Source organism: Herpailurus yagouaroundi, unplaced genomic scaffold (assembly GCF_014898765.1).
Source record: "Herpailurus yagouaroundi ecotype Mexico unplaced genomic scaffold, PumYag 182, whole genome shotgun sequence".
NCBI lineage: Eukaryota > Metazoa > Chordata > Mammalia > Carnivora > Felidae > Herpailurus > Herpailurus yagouaroundi.
Genome location: NW_024412413.1, coordinates 48,222,744 through 48,239,310, shown reverse-complemented (window position 1 = coordinate 48,239,310; position 16,567 = coordinate 48,222,744).

The window sequence follows — 16,567 nt, the reverse complement described above, 5'->3', positions numbered from 1 at the left end:
CTCTGTCTCTCTTTCCTTCAAAAAAATAAATAAATATTTAAAAAAAATTAAGATGGGGTAAATAAAGCCATAGTTTCATAATGGTAAGAAAGATCCAGTAGAGAGGAAAAAACTAATACCAGAGAGAAAGTAGACAACTGCTGTACTGAGGTCCCTAAATAGGCTGGAGGAGGTGAGGTCTAGTGGACAATAGAGGACTGGTTTTCATTTGGACCACAGACAGTCTGTTCATATCAACACCTGACAAGGCAGAGCATATGGACACAAGTGCAGATAGGTGAGTAGATGTTATGGGAGGAACATATGGTAATTCTTTTCTGATTGCTTCTTCTGTTTTTCAGCTAAATGAGATGCAAATCATCAGTTGAGAGTGAGGATAGAAAGAAGTTGTCAGAGTTTGAAAATTAGAAGAAAGTATGAGTGTCTAGAAGAATGGGAGACTGAATGCACTCGGGAACAATAATGATTGTTGGTAAGTAACATCAAGGGCCTACTTGAGATTGGTGATAGTTGGTGATAGTTGTGTGTGTGTGTGTGCGCGTGTGTGTGTGTTTTCTCCACCCGCAGTCAGCAGCAGAGATGTGAGTTAAGTGGAGAATTGGATTTATCCAGATGACAAACAGGCAGAAGGTTAGATTTAACTAGAATTTATCATGTTAAAGAAAGGACAAGGGTGGCTCAGTTGGTTAAGTGTTTGATTCTTGGTTTTGGCTCAGGTCATGATCTCACGGTTTGTGGGATCGAGCCCTGCATCAGGCTCCATGCTGACAGCCCAGAGCCTGCTTGGGATTCTCTCTCTTCCTCTCCCTCTGCTTCTCTCTCTGTTTCTCTTTCTCTCTATCAAAATAAATAAATAAACTTAAAAAAAGGGACAAGGTAGTTTAAGATGTATATAAGGGAAGGTACATAATGGTTGATCATGGAATTGGTGGGTGAGTTTGGAAGAGATGGTGTGTATCAAAGTGTCATTTTGACCAGAAATCTGACAGTTTCATAATTCCATTTTTAAAAACCATGTAAATATTTCATCGATCTGGAGTGTATTTTGATGCAGTTTTGAAGTAGAGCTCTAAGTCTTCCTCCAACTATCTAACCATTTGTCCCCACATCATTTATCAAATTACTTATTGAATTACCAATTTCTTCCACTGCCATCTTTTAAATAGCCTCCAAGTCTGTCTTTTTTTTGGTCTTATTTTTTATTTTCCCATTACTACTGCCCTAGTTTCGGTCACTATCATCCTGCAACTTTCACCTAGGTTGCTGCCATAGCCCCCTAGCTCTTGCTGGTCTTGAATTCCATTATGTATTCTGTGGTCAAAATGGCCTTTGTTTTACACAAAATCAGTCACGTCACTCCCTGCATAGAACCTTCCAGTAACCATCCCACTCCCTCAAGATGAAGTAAAAACTGTTTAATGAGGTTTATTTCTGTAGCTTCGTCTCTTGCCATTTGTTCTCTTCACTCTCATCTCTGCTCTCCAGCCCTAAGGCATTTAGCTTCCTGAATATGCCAAGGTCTGGCTTATTTCCAGGCACATGCTATTCTTTGCCTCCGTCCAACCTCACTACATCTTTGATGACTAACTCATCTATCCAGCAGGTTTCACTACAATGTCACAACCTCCAGCAAGCCTTTTGTGATCGGCCTTGAGCTCAGATTAGGGACCTCTGCTATATGAAACTTTCCCTATGATAGTACTAATCATGTAGAATTGCAAATGCTTATTTACTTCCCTTCTAGGCTATAAGCCAGTTGAGGGAATTTTGTGTTCTAATTCTGAATTCTTTTTCATCTAACATGTAGTAAATTTTTACAGTTCTTTTTCAGTTTGATAGAATATTTTCAATTATGTGATATATAGCAGACACCATGCTGGGATATGGGAATAAAAGAGAAAACAGGAATGACAAGATCACTCCCTTCACACAGCTTATACTCTAGTGATAGGCAATAAAACTAACTAACTAACTAACTAAATAACTAAATAACTAAATAAATAAATTGCAGCCTGTGTTAGGAAGAATAGAAATAGTTGGCTGTGATAAAGAATAATAGAGGGTCCTACTTAGATAGGATGGCCAAGAAATTCTGCATTGAGTAACTCATATTTAAGCTAAGAACTAAAGAATCATAAGGAGCCAAGATGCCTGGGTAGCTCAGTTGGTTAGGCGTCCGATTCTTAATCTTAGCTCAGGTCATGGTCTCACAGTTATGGTATCAAGCCCTGTGTTGGGCTCTCCACTGACAGCTTGGAACCTGCTTTGGATTCTCTTTCCCTCTTTCTCTGCCCCTCTCCCCCTCATGCTCTCTCTTAAAATAGATAAATAAACATTAAAAAAAAAAAAAAGATTGAGAAAGAACCAATCATGTGAAAAGCTGTAAGAAGAACATGGCAAGCAGAAGGAAGAGCGAATGCAAAACTCCTAAAACCGAAAAGAGCTTGGTGTGTTCTAGAAACTTTGACTGCAGAGTTTTAATTGATGGGATAAGGTAAATGGTATGAAGGTAGCCAGATCATGCAGGGTCTTTTTGGCCATAGCTAGGCACTCGGATTTGTTCTAATGGGCTGGAAAATCATAGAAGTCTTTTAAGGGTTTTGAGGAGAAGAAAGGCATGCTTCAATGATATTTTAAGAGTTCATTCTGGCTATGTTGATAGTGGAATGTAAGAAGGTTCCCATGGATGTAGAGGGACTAGTTAGAAAGCTATTGAAGAAATCTAGGAGGGGGAGAATGGTAGCTTTTAAACTAGCATAGTCATAAGTAGAGATGAGGACAAAGGAATTAATTCAAGGTATAATTTGGAAGTAGAAAATTTGAACTTGCTGATGGGTAGACTATGAAGGGTGAGGGAAAGGGAGGAGATTAGGATGACTCCCAGGCCTCCAACTTCAGTGACTGAGTGAATAGTGTTATTATTTACAGAGATTGGGACAACGGGGAGGAATCCCTTAGGGAGGACACAGGGAAATTAAACATTCTATTTTGACTATGTTGTTTGAAATGTTTATGAGACAACAAAGTAGAGAAGTCATGTTAGCAGTTGGAATATGTTGAAAATATTGAATATCTGGAGATTAGGTGAAAGGTCTCATCTTGACATATAAGTATAGGCTTCACAATGAAACCTTAGGAAATGGATGCGCTCTCCAAAGAACAAAGCCTATGTGGAGAAGAGATGGTACAATTTAGAAACCAGGATCTAGGCACTAGATCAGTTAATCAGTTACCAGAGTGCCCCTTCTCCCCGCCCTTCTCATTGCACTGAGCTAGGAAATACATGTATGCATATACCTATGCACAGAAATATGTATTTACATACATACTCTTGTATACATATATAAACACACACATTTACATCGCTATTTATTTCTGTATCTATCTACCTATATTGACAACCATGTGTTTGCATTGACATGGTCCACTCCCAGTACAGTACCACTGGGCTCATTCTAGCCTTCCCCCATCTCTATTTATACTACTCTTCTCTCACAGTGAGAAACTTGCCTATTATTATCCTCAGTATTCTACTGATTTGCTTGATCTCCTGGTGGGTAGCTAATTTCCTGACATTTTTTAGGCTAGGATACCCTCCTTGAGCAGGCCCTGTCTCTCATGAGGCTCTTCTGCCCAGGAAGGGAGTTGAGTTTTTTAATTTAGGTTTTGCACATCTTAATATGTATAGTCTTTGGTATTTTATTTGTTGTTGCTGTTTTGAAAAGGCATTTTTGAAGAGCCACGTTTTCTGATTATTGTTTAAATCTGAGAAGACTGCAATATATAGTTTCATTTTTCATATTTACCAATTTGAAGGGAAAGTATTTTTTATTTCATTGCTTTTATTGATTATTAGTAACCCTGAACATTTTTCAAATGTTTATTAGTCATTTTAATTTATGTTTCTGTGAATTGTATGAACCTTTTGTTTATTCTATGTGAATTTTAGTGTTGTTGTTGTTGTTTTGGTTAAATTTGTCCCAGATATTTTATTCTTTTTGATGCAATTGTAAATGAATTGTTTCTTTTTTTTTTTTTTTCAACGTTTATTTATTTTTGGGACAGAGAGACACAGAGCATGAACGGGGGAGGGGCAGAGAGAGAGGGAGACACAGAGTCCGAGGCAGGCCCCGGGCTCTGAGCCATCAGCCCAGAGCCCGACGCGGGGCTCGAACTCACGGACCGCGAGATCGTGACCTGGCTGAAGTCGGACTCTTAACCGACTGCACCACCCAGGCGCCCCTGAATTGTTTTCTTAATTTCTTTTTCTGTTACTTCATTATTAGTGTATAGACACACAACAGATTTCTGTATATTAGTTGTATTCTGCAACTTTACTTAATTCATTTATTAGTTCTACTAGTTTTTTGGTGGAATGTTTGGGGTTTTCTATATAGTATCATGTCATCTGCAAATTGTGACAGTTTTACTTCTTCTCTACCAATTTGGAAGCCTTTTATTTATTTTTCTTGTCTGATTGCTCTGGCTAGGACTTCCAGTACTGTGTTGAATAGAAGTGGTAAGAGTGGACGTCTTTCTCTTGTTCCTGATCTTAGAGGAAAAGCTTTCAGGTTTTTCCCATTAAATGTGATATTAGCTGTGGGAGTGCTTTTCTTTTTTTGAATCAGCTTTCCTGAGTTCTTCATAAATTCAGGGGAATATTAATCCTTTACCTATTTAAGTTGTCACCAATATTTTACCTAGTTTTTTATTTGCCATTTAAATCTATCTTATTTTGATATTTGACATGTGGAAATTTTCTATTTTTATAGTTAAATTTATTATTCTTTAGTGACTCCTCCTCCCCTTAGTTTAAAAAAAATTTTTTTTTTGTTTATTTATTTTTGAGGAAGAGAGAGACAGACAGAGTGCTAGCGGGGGAGGGGCAGAGAGAGGGGGAGACACAGAATCCGAAGCAAGCTCCAGGCTCTGAACTGTCTAAACAGAGCCCAATGCAGGGCTTGAACTCATGAGATCATGACCTGAGCCGAAGTCAGATGCTTAACCGACTGAGCCACCCAGGTGCCCCGTCCTCCCCTTAGTTTTAAGTTTAGAAAAAGACTCCCCTATCTAGGGATTCAATAAACATCCTTTTTTGTTTCACCTCTTTTTCTCCTTCCTCCTCTGTCTCCCTCTCTTCTTTTTCTCTTCTGCCTCTTAAGCCTTCTTTTTCATTAAGGTTTGCCTTAAGGCCAGCTTTAAGTTAAACAAGCCACTAAGCTAGACCCAATCACTTCGGTCTCTGAGGGGGTGGGACTGTCTTGTAGACCAAAAAGAATGTGGGATTGGGATGGATTTCTCTATAACACCCCCTCCCTATCCCTCCCACATAAGCAGTTCAGTGTTGAGCTCCCTAATAAGTGTATGTATGTCTGACAATTCATAAACTGCTGAAGTGAAAGGTGGCCTTTAAATATTCTGTATATAAATTTAGCCATTTATACAGAGAGAATGAAAAAAAAAATATGGCCTGATTCTGATCAGATGCTGCCTGTTTCTCCTTACACCATGGGGTTCTGTTCTATGTCATTTCCTTTGAAGTCAGTGGGAGCTCTGTGCAGGACGGCAACGCGAACACCGGGCTCTATACATGAAGGTGAGAACTGCCATTACGATAAACTATTCGGCAGTGTGGTGGAGGGAACATTGGTTTAACACACTTGGTGGCTACCCTGCAGATCCCACTGTCTGTGAGAGCTTTGTTCAACTGGAGCAAACAAGACCTTTTTGAATTTGGACATACAAGGGCTCATTCAGCAGAGCATCCCCTGTTATGAGAGGCAGCACAGTGCTGGGCAGACACTGCAGTTTTTAGCCAGCACACTGAGGGCATTTCTCTCACATTCTCTCCCATCTGTAAAGAGACTGTTTTCAAGACCCCAAAATGGTTTTCTATAGATTGGAGAGAGGCAGAAATATTTTTACATGTTTGTACTCGTGTATAACGGGGGGCAAACTACAGTCATATCAAAGTAGCCAGGCCTTTTCAATGTGGAAAGAAAGAATTCTTTGCAAATTTTAGCAGAGCGTGTTCTGTGCCGAAAAGCAGAGCTTGCAGGAGAAACAGCGAGAGAAAATTTGATGTAGAGATGATATTGGAAATAAAGAATCACAGACATTTGCTTGCTATCTCAGGAGCCTTTATTTTGTTAATTAGCCCACAGAAACTCTCTCTTTCCCTTCTCCCTTTTACAATGAGTAACGTACCATTTTTTAGGAAGCCGAATCAAATGAATATTTCAGATTATTGTTCTGTAGACATCCGAATGAATAGAGGTCAAAGAACAAATTGCCCAAATTGATGGGTGATTTTTTTCCCACCTACCCCATCCCTTGACTTTGAGATAGTATTCTCCCCTTACCCATTCCTTCCTCATATCATTCTGCTCCTGACTCCAGGCCCTTGCTCAGGCTGCAGCATACGCCCAGCTTCGGTCCCTCATCTCTGGGACCCCTCCCAGAGCAGGGCACCACATTTTATATTTGTAATGTCTCCTATTGGATAACATTGGAGTGGAGCAGGCATATTTTATTTACAATTTCGAATTCTTTTTCAGAAAACTTGTATCCACCCCTGAACATAGAATACCCTTCCTTTCCACAGGTGGTTAGCACATAGACAACATTTAAATCCTTCGGGTCAGGATGAGATCGCCAAGGGAGGAAATAAATGTAGATGGGGGAGAAGAGAGAACTGAGTTCTGGGACACTCCAAATTAAGGGGCTTGGGGAGAAGAGAAAATATATCTGAGAGACCACTCTAGGATAGGACACAAGGAGTGGCATCATTCTTTGAAAATAATAGTTATACAATAGTTTTGAAATAATAGTAATATAAGAAACTCTTTTAGAGTGTGACTATGCCTTAATTTATATAAGTTGCCCTCTACTGGGCAGAGGTAGCTGTTCTTCCCGCTCTCAGTTTATCCTTACTCCAATCAGCCTTGGATGAGTTTTAGATTTTTGTGCCCAGATGAAACGTGGAATATTGGGTAGGTAGAATATATTCCATTTATATGATGGCATACAGTGCAGCTATGATTTTTAATAAGAAAATACTTACGAAATCATGTTGAGTTAATAAAGAATAACCCCAATTTACACACAAACGTACATACGTATACACAGAAATATGTGACCAGAAAAAAAATGCTATAATGTAACATAAAAGTGTAACATATTTCTGGATGGTAGGTTTCCAGGTGACTTTTATTTTATTTTTTACGCTTTTCTCTGCTTTGCAAATATCTCTCACTTAAAATTTTTTTTTAATTTAAGTTTTAGTTAAATACAGAGCAGTATTGGTTTTAGGAGCACAATTCAGTGATTCATCACTTACAGATAACCTGAGTGTTCATCACATCAAGTGCCCTCCTTAATTCCCATCACCCATCTGGCCCATCCCTACCTACTTCCCTCCATCAACCCACAGTTTATTCTCTATCATTAAGAGTCTGTTGTGGTGGGTTTCCCTCTCTTTTCTCTCTCTCTCTCTCTTTTTTTCTCTTCTCAAATATTCATCTGTTTTGTTTCTTAAATTTCACTTATGAGTGAAATCATATGGTATTTTTCTTTCTTTGATTGACTTATTTCGCTTAGCATAACACATTCTAGCTCTATCCACTTTGTTGCAAATGGCAAGATTTCATTCTTTTTGATGGCTGAGTAATATTCGTGTGTGTGTGTGTGTGTGTGTGTGACATTTTATTTATTCATTCCTCAGTCAGTGGACATTTGGGCTCTTTCCATAGTTTGGCTGCTGTTGATAATGCTGCTATAAACATTGAGGTAGATGTACCCCGTCAAATCAGTATTTTTGTATACTTTGGGTAAATATCTAGTAGTGCAATTGCTGGGTGGTAGGGTAGTCCTACTTTTAACTTTTTGAGGAACCTCCATACTGTTTTCTAGAGTGGCTGTACCAGTTTGCATTCCCATTAACAATGTAAGAGGGTTTCCCTATCTCTGCATCCTAGCCAACGTTTGTTGTTTCCTGTGCTGTTAATTTAATTTAATTTGATTTAATTAATCAAAAAAATTTTTTTTGAGAGAGAGAGAGAGAGAGAACAGGAGCAGGGGAGGGGCAGAGGGAGAGAGAGAAAGAATCCCAACTAGGCTCCATGCTCAGCATGGAGTTTGACATGAAGCTTGATCCCACGACCCTGGGGTCATGACCTGAGCCAAAATCAAGAGTCGTTTGCTCAGTTGACTAAGCCACCTAGGCGCCTCTATTTTATTTTATTTTATTTTATTTTATTTTATTTTATTTTATTTTATTTTTATTTTATTTTATTTTATTTTATTTTATTTTATTTTTTATTTATTTTTTAATTTATTTTTTTAAGTGTACTTTAATTATACCGCTTTACAGTGTCGCGAAACCAGCTTTGATTCTTACCTGAGAGAATCTTCTTTACCTAAGTTCTTTGCCTAAGAAAGATAATGTCCACATATCTTTTTGTTTTTTACATTTATTTATTTTTTGAGAGACATAGACAGAGCACAAGTTGGGGAGGGGCAGAGAGAGAAGGAGACACAGAATCTGAAGCAGGCTCCAGGCTCCAAGCTGCCAGCACAGAGCCTGACACGGGGTTCGAACTCACAAACCGTGAGATCATGACCTGAGCCGAAGTCGGACGCTTAACCGACTGAGCCACCCAGGCGCCCCCAACATATCTTAATTTAGTAGTCAGCACCCTTCAGACTACAGGCCCAACCTGCTTACCCAAAGTTTTTGTTTTTAACTGTAGAAGGAGCTGTTCACAGTCTTCTGAATGTGCTCTGTGCTTTTCTACTTCTCCTTCTTGAAAGCTCAGGATCCTTTTCATTTCCCTCTTTTTCCTATAATTTCTACAAATCCTTTAAGATACTATTTAAGCTCCACCTCTTACTTGGTCCTAAGACCACAAATGAAGGAAGAGGTCTCCAAAGATTCGTGGTTCTATTATTCATTTAGCATTTACCACAGGATGTTTTGCACCGTTGTGGTTCCTCCTGTATGAGTCTATAACATGTCTCCAACTGGCATTTTGATTCTTAGAGGACAGGTTCTGTGACTAGAGTTCTTAGTATCACCAGACCCCCTATGTCTTTCTTGTTCACAGTAAGTGTGTAATAAATGTTTGTTTAGAGCCAGGGTTATTTCAAGTATACCTATATATCTATATCTATATCTGTATCTATATCTATATCTATATCTATATCTATATCTATATCTAATCTCTCTCTTTACAGAGAAGTTTGTAACTTCTAAGTGCTTTGAGCTTATTGAAGGAATAATACAATTTCAGCAGTTAATTTACTATAAGGGAAACATTTTAAATACATGTAGTTATAAACTGTTGCTTCAGCATTCTTTCTTCCTTCACAAAAGGTCATTAGTCTTCTCTTCAGGGAATGTTCTCCTCTTAAGGTCTCCTGAAGTACAATGTAGCTTTATTTTTCTTCTTTATTCTCGGGTCCCAAATACAGTCTCCACATGTGCTCTATCTTTGTAGGTGAAATGCTTCCTACCTCAGTAAAATCCAGCTTCTAAACGAATTTCTGTTGGTTTAGAGAGCAACTTGAGGATTCTGCCCTTGGCACCCTTTGATTTCCTTGGCATCTCTCCACAGTCACCATTTAGAAAACTCCTGGTCGGCAGGATTTCTCTCCATCATACACTCTGAGGAGATTAAAAAAGGATTGTATTACATTGGCTTGAAAATGTGATGGAAAATAAAATTTGCTTTACCAAGAAAGAAAGCTTTTGAAACTCGAATTGTTCCATAAAGCCCTTATACAGGGATAGTTCTTGGGGGAGTAAAACGACAGATGTGGAAAAAGTTCCTTCTTATTTGGGTTGCCAGTAAGTAAATGTCACAGTGTTTAAAATCACACACACAACTAAAACAAGTTGCAAAACAATACGATTATATTTATGTTCTATAAAATATAGGTGTGTATATACTTATAAAGCAAGCTTGGATTAAGATCTTAAGAAAGGTCCTGAGCACTAAAGAAGCTTCTGGTACATATGAAATAACATCCCTATTATTTACTTTAAGATTAAAACCATGCTAAAAATTAATTAAGTGTAAGGAAGTCCCAACAAATTCTGATTTTTAAAATCGATGCATTTGTAAAAATGTCAAAGTCTTTTCACCTTTTTTTTTTTTTTTTTTTTGGTCCTGGTTTGTTATGTGCTTCATCTGCCTATCGGGCAATTCTGTTTTGTTTGCATGAATGTAAAGGCACAGAGAAAGGTCTGGAAAGAATACCAAATCATTAACAGTGGTTCCACCTGTGAAGAGGAGTGGGCTGGGGAACGCAGAGCATTGTGCTTTTTCCATTTTACTCTTTTCTCCTCTCATCATTTATACACAAAATGTAGTCATTTATTTCATGTACAATTATTAAAATAAACAAACACATTGGAAAAGCAAAACGCCTCACCTCTTACTTTTTAAATTTTTAAAATTTGAGTGTAGCTGACTCACAATGTTATATTGGTTTCAGGCATACAAAATAGTGATTTGATAAATCTATACGTTACACTGCTATACTCACAAAAAATGCAGCTACCTTGTGTCACCATACAGTGCTATTATAATATCATTGACTACATTTCTTCTGTTTTGCCTTTTATTCCCATGACTTCTTCATTCCATAACTGGGAGCCTGTATCTCCCTTTCCCCTTCACCCATTTTGCCCGTCTCCCCATACCCCTCCCCTTTGCCAACCTGCCAACCATCAATTGGTTCTCTATATTTACAGGTCTGGTTCTGCTTTTTTTGGTTTGTTTATACATTTGTTTTGTTTAGATGCCACATACAAGTGAAATCGTATGGTATTTGTCTTTCTCAGTCTGACTTATTTCACTTAGCTTAATACCTTCTGGTTCTATCCATGTTGTTATAATTGGCACAATCTCATTCTTTTATGCGTTTTTATGTCTGTGTAATATCCCATTATATATGTATGATATATATATATACACACACACACATATATTCTACCACATCTTCCTCTCAACTTTTATTTTGCTATCAAATTTTAATATTGAAATGCTTATATTTCAGGGGTGCCTGGGTGGCTCAGTCAGTTGACTCAGTCTGACTTCTGCTCAGGTCACGATCTTACAGTTCGTGGGTTCAAGCCCCCCGTGCGGCTCTGTGCTGACAGGTCAGAGCCTGAAGCCTGCTTTGGATTCTGAGTCTTTCTCTCTCTCTGCCCCTCTCCTGCTCATACACACACTCTCTCTTTTTGTCTCAAAAATAAATAAAGCATTAAAAAAATTTTTTTTAAGTGCTTATATTTCATATGTGTTCTCATAATCTGGAAATCTGGAGGGAACCTCAAATCATCTTCCAAACTGAGTGTATTGAATTGTATTATATTGTATGTATGGTTGTACTTATTTATTTATTTTTGAGAGAGAGAGAGTGCGAGTGAACAAGGGAGGGAGAGAGAATCCCATGAGGGGCCGAGAGAGAGAGAGAGAGAGAGAGAGAGAGAGAGGCAGGGAGAGAGAGAGTGAGGAGCCCAAGGCGGGGCTTGAGCTCACCAACCTCGAGATCACGACCTGAGCCAAAGTCAGACACTTAACCCACTGAGCCACCCAGGCACCCCTGTTGACTTTTCTTTCTTCCATTCGGCAACGTGGTTGGACAGCTACCCACTATTAGTCCTTCTCAGCCACTACCACCACGGCCATTCATTGCACTCTTTCAGTTGCTGGGCACTGGTGCACAGCTGTCCGTGTATTCACTGCTTGAACTCTCACAATGATCTTGTGAGGTGGGCACTGTTGTCACTGTCATTTTACAGTTGAAGGAGTAGAGACTGGAGAGATTTCACTGTCTTGTGCAAGCTGGGTCATACAGCTAGCAGGCACTGCCACTGAGACAGGTCTCTGGCAGCCTGACTTCACATTCTGCATAGGAAAGAAGAAGGGGGTGGAGCTAGTCTGTAGTGTACAATTTTTACTTTATTTCATAGGTGGCACATACACTTTTGCCTAATTGGGAGGTGACTAAAAGCATCTGGGTCTGGTTGATGTGTTGGTTGAAAATTACTATTATTATGAGGATCATTATTATAGTATTTAGTAATTATGCAGTGCTTTATACTTCAAAGAACTGTGCTTTATAATCATTTATTAGCTATGTCTCACCACATCTCTATGGTACAAGATGCACTTACTGTGCATATTTTGCAGAAAGAGAAATTGAGGTAGAGTCAACCGGGCCACATCTGCATAAGAAAGAGTGAAGGTAGAATGCAACCTCTTAAATCCCAGAGACTCACTGAATGGCCCGATCTGGACAACAACAGAAGCTTAATTCTTGAAACCTTTTAAAGGGAGGTGTCGGTTCCAATATTTGTTTTTGATGTTTAATTAAAAATTCAATGTAACAACAACAAAAATTCAGTGTAAAATATGCTAAAGTTTGATGACCATTCCCTTTTAGGCCCTCGATTTTTGAATATTTTCTTTTTCATTTTTGGACTTTGACTGCATTTGTGTCAATGTGACATTTTTGCTCAAATTCAGCCTTGCTGTCTCCCATTTCAACATACGAGCACAATTTAACTACAGATACGGGTTTCCAGTGTCCATATTATATTGCTTCAAATTGCTTCCATTGTTTTTAAAAGATACCTTTTGTTCATGATAACTTGCAATAAAAACAAAGGGTTTGTGCAAGAATTATATTGGAATTAAAAGAAGTTTTAGATTTCTGACAGTTTATACACTTCAAACTGAAGATAATAAACCTATCAACATGACTTGGGATGGAAGGCAGAGAGAGATGAGAAGGTTCTGTGTACGTTTATTATAGTGCCTATTAAAAACCAGGAAGATACCAGGCGCTCTTCCATAAATCCAGTAGTCTCTTTCAGTTGGGAGGCAGTCATGGCTGTAGCACACGGGAAAGGCTCAATAAATATTAATTTAGTGGTTAAGACCATGTCTGTGAAGTTAGACTGCCTGGGTTCTAATCCTGGTGCCATTACTTGCTAGAACTAGCTATTCTTGTGTCTCTCCAGCTGGGCGGGGGGGGGGGGGGGGAGATGATCACACTCCATTAAGTTAGTTATCGTGAAGCTTATTTAAGTATTTGATATTATTTTTCTTTTCAATTTCCAAAGCTGTTGACAAGTAACATTAGCTACAACGCCATTAAAATGTTGGTGGTAATGATATCTACAATTTGATGTCTCCATTTGCCTGGCTTGTTTAGAAATGGTACAGCATGGTACCCCACAATTTTCTATCCCAGAAAAACAATTTAAAATTGCCCCCAAATACGTTGCAATAAATAGTTATGAGCACATGTAAAATCTACAAGGCAAAACTCCATACATGTTTTTCCAAAACATCCATATGACCCCACACACCAGTGGCTCAAGCTCAGCGCCTTCCATGACGATTTCACGTGTGTGAGGCCAACTCATGTACCACCTGAATAAGGAGCTGTGTCTGAGCTAAAGACACTGACACTTTGTGGGATGCACATTCAGTCTGTCAGAGTATCTACATTTTCAAGAGACACCAGCAATTGGGATTTTTATTTTACATGGTAGTTCTTATTTTAAAAAATTTGACCCAATTTATTTCTTAGTACAAAAGTCTGTGGGTCAAACAACACCTTTAAGGGCCCTCTGTCAAATATCTGCCAATTATACTAGCACATATATACAAGTACACTGTGCTTTTATTCAAATCAGCAAATGCTTTCCAAGCACTTGTGCTAAGGCATGAATAAAAGGCGAGGAAGACAAAATGTGACAGTCTTTACAAACCTCACAGAAGAGAGTGACAAATGCGTAGCAGAGTGTGGAACCCAGGACTGAAGCCCGGTGAGTTAAGTGCTTGATCAGGTCTACATTAAAATAAACAAAAAACAAAGAACCCCATTATTTGAAGGCTTGGCAACCAGTGGACACCCAAGTAGATGGCTCTATTGTTTCACAAAACACCTTAATGCATTTTGGGGCGGGAGCTATACAAAGCCAGAGCCAAGCCTTGCACGGTTCCAGGGGGACCATTCCTACTGTGGCTTGGGCAGCTGGCACCCCCTTGAGCACCATTCAGGTTGTATTCTTTATGAATGGTACCCCCCGGTTTGTGCAACCTGGTGATTCTGTCAACAAAGATAGGCCTGGAGTCTGGCCCGAGAGGAGGACTGAGAGCTAAATCCTTCTACATAATACAAAGGAATTTTAAATCTTTGCCTAGTGGGTGGAGGCAGGAGGGTGGAGGGATTCCTATGATGGGGAGAAGAAAGGGGTTTGGAAGAAAGATCTCTAAAATGAGGGTGGGCCAGCAATTTGGCAACAACCTGGAACCTACACCTGGTGAGAGATTCCCTGTAATGTTTGAAAGGGACACACAAAATCCTGTCATCTTCTTTACCTTCTAGGAGACATTGACAAATGAAGTCAAACAACTTTTTCTTTGGCATCAAATATAGCCTTTGAACCTCTTATGTGTGAATCAGCAGATAACCAGGAAAGTTTCAATGCTCAGGCTCACATAGCAACACTTGGCTAAATATACAATACTATAACAACTTGCCTTTTTACTCTTTTTCTTCAAAAAGCTCAAAGTGCTTATACTTTTATTTCCTCATTTGTTCTAACATTCCAGTGTGGGAGGGGAAGATTTATGATAACATTATTTATAGATGGAGAAATTGAAATAGAGATTAAATCGCTTACTCAATGTTGCATAGTTTGGGTGGCGGAGCCCACACTGGAATTTGGTTCTCCAAGCTCCTGCCACGGAGTGGAGAGAGCAGGAGTTTTGCAATTAGAGAAATCTTTGTTGGAACAATCCAGATTTCTGCCCCTTAATAACAATGTGGCCTTAAGTCAATCATTTCACCTAGGTTTCAGTTTTTCTCTTCTGTAAAATTGAAGACCATAAAACCTCGTATTAGTAGAGTGAAGACTGATTTAGAAAATGCGTGTAAAGCCCTGCCACAGAGTAGTTCCCAAATAAGATTAGTTCCTCCCCTAACCCAGTATTATCTGGTTAAATTTCATCACAGATTTAAAGTAATCAAAAAAGAATCCTCCATGAATACTAATTTTTTTCTAGCCTCATCTCCCTTTGAGAGCAAACATAAATAAAAGTGTTTCAACACATCATTTAATCCAATGGGAGAACTTTTGCTTCACTAGAGTTATTCCTGTTGTGGATAATTAGAAAGAGAGAGAGAGAGAGAGAGAGAGAGAGAGAGAGAGAGAGAATGTGGAAGACGAGAGAGTGGAGTGCAGTGTTTCTATAACTTGAGAATGTATCAGAGTAACCTGCAAGGCCTGTTGTAACACAAATTGCTGGAACCCACCCCAGAGTTTCTGATTCACAAGGTCTGGAGTGGGGCCTAATAATTTGCATTTGTAACAAGTTTACAGACAATGTTGATGTTGATGTAGCTAGTCCAGGGGCTACATCTCTGGAGAAGCACTAGCTGTGTGTGGTTAAGTGAAATTCTAGGGGTGGGGCCCAGCAATCTGTGCTTTATCAAGATCTCTGGGTAATTTTGATGCACTTATCAGTTTGAGAACCACTGGCACAGTCGTGAAAAGTATCTGAGGAGACAGACCCACATTCAAATCCTGACTGCACCACTTACTAGTTAGATAAACTAGGTTGGGCGACAGACCTCTAGCGTCCTGTGAGAGCCTGACAAAGTCTGCGATTCAGGTTTCCTCTCACTGTCCCTATAAGCTCCTTGGTGGAAAGTGAAGTTAGTGACTCCTGCCAACCTGGGCTCTGTTTTTCACTTCTTCACACTTCGAGGCACGAAAGTCGCTTAACTTTGGGTATTAGGGAAGTATTTACAAACACTTCTGCAATCACAAAAATAAAATAAACAAGACGGCCGTGTAAATAAAGCCAGTGGCAAAGGCATTGTTTACAACTTAAATTCATAATAACGGGTTCTGAACCATGTCCATTTCCCTGCCTTTCTTAGTAGAAAATTTAAGAAATCTTCCTCCCCCACAGTTTTAAGAGATGCTTGTAAATTTGTTTTGCAGATAGTATGCATGCTAAGAGTTTCCCGCACCCTCCCTCCCATGTCTGGCCTCAGATACAGAATCTGCCTCAAATGTTCAGTGCCTTCCTGATTTTGTGACTCAGGAATTTTTTTTTTTTTCTTTTTCTTTCCCTTCTTTCCTTGCTTGGCATCTGGCTCTGTAGGTCCTCATTCTGTCCCAGCTCACAGTGTCACAAGAATCCAGGCTGGCCCCAGGACATTCTTTGGCTTACCTACCTTCATTTTTACGATTGCAAAATCCTCTACTCTTTATTTCCTTAACTAACCTTTTCTATCGCTTACTGCTAACCCACAGTTTCCAAATTACCCCCTGCTAGAGTGATCCTGATCCGGGGAGAAATTGTTCCTATTGATGATGAAGTATGAAAATTGTTAACGTTTACCCAGTCTTACTTGTTACTAGGTACACTGAAGCGTTTATCATGCATTTTCATTTTGAATTCCTACAACAATCCGGAGGTGATTACACATATACGTGCACACACACGGCAAATGAAGAACCTGAGGCTTAGAG